Source organism: Rhagoletis zephyria, unplaced genomic scaffold (genome assembly GCF_001687245.7).
Source record: "Rhagoletis zephyria isolate East Lansing unplaced genomic scaffold, Rhagoletis_zephyria_1.1 Rzeph_scaffold_02371, whole genome shotgun sequence".
Taxonomy (NCBI): domain Eukaryota; kingdom Metazoa; phylum Arthropoda; class Insecta; order Diptera; family Tephritidae; genus Rhagoletis; species Rhagoletis zephyria.
In genome coordinates this window covers 73,855-77,659 of record NW_016159455.1, presented here as the reverse complement: position 1 = coordinate 77,659, position 3,805 = coordinate 73,855, and positions in this window count along the sequence as shown.

The following is a 3,805-nucleotide window of genomic DNA, read 5'->3' as shown; positions in this document are numbered from 1 at the left end:
AACAAAATTACACAGCATCCGAACGGGAATGCCTAGCCGTTCTCTTAGCGGTCGAAAAGTTCCGTCCATATTTTGAGGGTCGTGAATTGGTTTTGGTAACGGACATGCAGCTTTGCGCTGGCTGCAAACTCTCAAAGAACCAACTTGCCGTTTATGCCGTTGGGCGATCCGATTATCACCATACGATCCCAAAATTATTCATAAACCAGGAAAACATTTAGAACTTCCTGACGCCTTATCTCGTTCGTTTGCTCTTCTCAACATCGTTCGTAGAAATCCAATTGACCTTCAGAGTAATTTTCACGTTAATCGTACCCCAATCACATCCGTGATCAACATTGACCCAAACACGTGCGATAAATGGTACAACAAAATGCATGCCATGGCCTCAAAACAACCATTAGATAGATATAAAATCGAGAACAACCTCCTATATCATCGATTGAAATTTTCCAAATAAAGTGCGGAAATACTGTGGACACTTTGTGTACCATCTTCTGAGAGAGCCAAAGTTCTCGATGAAAACCACAACCAACATTCGCATCAGGGTGTTTGGAAAACTTACAGACGTATCTCACAACGCTATTACTGGCCAAACATGTATGAGTCCGTTTACCAGTACGTTCGGCAATGTGAACTATGCCACCGCATTAAACCAAGTAATGAGAGCACCAAAACACCTCACGGCGAATATAGAGAACCAAAACGACCGGGTAGACAATTATCGATTGACTTCGTCGGTAAGCTGCCCATGTCTAAAAATCGTAACCAATGGGTCTACATAGCCATCGACTGTTACTCGCGATATGTCTGGACGCAGCCCATAAAAAACGCAAACCCCTATATCCGTAGTCAATTATCTTCGACATATATTCTCGGTGAATGGCTGCCCCGAACGCATTATATCAGATAATAGTACTCAATTCATCAGTCAAACTTTCGCAAAGCTTTGCGCCGATTATAATATCAAACACATGAAAACGCCTTTGTACCATCCACAAGCCAATCAGGTAGAGGCGACAAACAAAAGCATTAAACTTGGATTACGTGCTCACATGGCTGATCTTCTTAAACATTCCTCCTGGGAAAACTATCTTTCTCGTGTTATTCATGATATTGACACTTCAGTGCATTCAGCCACGGGCTACACGCCATATTTCCTACACACCGGTCGTGAATATGTGAAAGATGGAAACAAATATAAATTATTATTGGATGTAAATCCATACCATACCCAGGAGGTGGAACAACGTAAAATTCTGGCTGATGAATTTCGAGACAGACAGTTCGTACAATATCAACAAACCGCGCAACGGGCATTGACCCGCAAAGAGAACGCCATTTCGAGATAGGCTCGGAAGTGTACATTCCCAATCCTAAACAGTCCGTGGCCGGAGAGGGCTATGCGCAAAAACTAGCCCCACCAAAAATTAGAGCCTATGTTTCNACGGGCATTGACCCGCAAAAGAGAACGCCATTTCGAGATAGGCTCGGAAGTGTACATTCCCAATCCTAAACAGTCCGTGGCCGGAGAGGGCTATGCGCAAAAACTAGCCCCACCAAAAATTAGAGCCTATGTTTCACCGAAACATGGTTCGAATTCATATGAACTGATCAATGCTAAACAGAGGCAATTATTCCGCCGATTTAATCACAACACGTTAACTCATTCAGTACATTCGCCTTCTCAAGAATTTCGATGAATATATGGCGGGCCTCCATATTCCATTGATTCTGCCATATTGAAATGATAATTACGTTTGTAATTGAATTACTGAATAAATTAATTAAGTTTAGTCTTGTTATATCCATAGTTTTGTTATATTATATCCTCAGTACATTGCTAGTAAATCGATCAAAGCAAACAGGAAAAGATTCATAACCAAATCATTTACCCATGCCTTTCATCTACCGTAGCTTAAGTAATGCGTACTGAAACTAAATAGGAAAGACGGAACATGTGTACATACATATGCGCTCAAAGGCGAACTGAACGAGTCAGGATGAGGTTGATGAAGATCATGTAGAACGATTTCGATGTAAGGTCTAACGTCCATCAAACCACAGCCCGTGAATCGCATTCGAACCACCATTCTCATATCCCTACTAAACGCACCACATTTTTTTGTTAACGTGTCGCTGAAGATGAGAGGGGGATAATGATCTATTCTTTTTATAGGCCAAATAATAGACATAAGAACGATTATGAGAAATGTAAACATAACAAAACTGTCAAAGCTAAACTTCAAAATGGGGGGACTTGCCAGATGAATGTACGTCACCAATAGTTATTCAAGACACGAAACGTCATATCGGTATAGACACGAATTGACATGGCTACTATGAAAACGCCACACTGACATACGATAAAAGAATCGGTGGTCACATACCACGAGGCTAGAAAAATATTCTTTCTTTTTGGAATGGGACACGGACCGAACAACACGCATCAGCCATCGCAAGAAGGAAGTAATCCTAACCAAGCAATTTATCAAAGCTGACGACATTGGTTTGGTTAAATTCAATCCTCAGAGTGCGTACACCTGGGGAATATACTTATCGGCATTGTTCCACCACATTCCTTCCGGCAAATCCCCAACCAAGTGGTTACCTGTGGGAATAAAGAGTATGTGGATATAAATTCTGGTCTATTCATTTGGCAGCAGTTAGACCACCGTACACCGGTAATCCCAAAATCATCGAACGTAAGTCAACCTCATTATTGTCACCATCCCATTGGAAACGAGCTACCCAACAACAGTTTATCGAGATTCCTGTTTGGACCGACAAGAAAAGGTCAAGCAAATCAAAAACTTAATTCAACTATCCGACCAAAATCTTACTTTGCCTACCAGCCTACCAAATGAAAAAGAAGCGACCAAATTTGGTCGGAAAAGACCAATAGTGGCAACACTGTTTGTTATAATTGCTTCAAATAATTTAGGAATTAGCTATTCCCCGGTAGTTCTCCACTGAAGATCTGCTACCGCTTTTATGTAAAGGCGTTATGAACGACTCCTTCCATATAGTTGGAAAAACGCCCTCTTTAAGAGACAAATTAAATAACGCTGTTAACGGCTCATAGAGATAATCAGCACAATTTATAAGAATACAAGTAGGGATATGGTCAGGACCATAACTGAAGGACTGCTTTAAGGATTTCAGATAAACTACTACATCATCGGGAGATATTACTGGGATATTCATTGAGTTCATTGGACATAGTTTAAAAGGATAGTCAGTTAGCATGTGAGTTAATGGAATAATGGGATTTAAAAAACTGAGCGAACATGTTAGAAATCATTTGATTATCACTAGAGACGGTATTTTGATACTTCATGGCGGAAGGAAACCCACGTACATTTCGCTTGGAGTTTAGGAAGTCATAAAATGATTTGGGGCTATATATTATACGCCGTTTGATTTTGCACAAGTAAGCTTTATAACACTTTTTATTTAATTCAAAAAACTTAGGATGCAAAAGTGAGTATTTTATATAGTATGAGTGTAAACCGGGTTTTTTGTGTAATCTAAAATAACGTGACTTTCTGTTTTTCAAATTTCTCAGTTCTTTAGTGAACCATAACTGTGCTTGTTCTTCAGGAACATACATGCGTTTAGGCTAGGGCTGCCAGACGTCCCGGGTTTCCCGGACATGTCCCGGTTTTAGACTATTTGTCCCGGTGTCCCGGTCCAACCTTAAAATGTCCCGGATATCGTTTTAGTGTCCCGGTTTTTGATTTGATTGCACAAATTTGAATAAAAGTTCAAAAATCACTACACAAAAAACGCGTTTCTATATTCA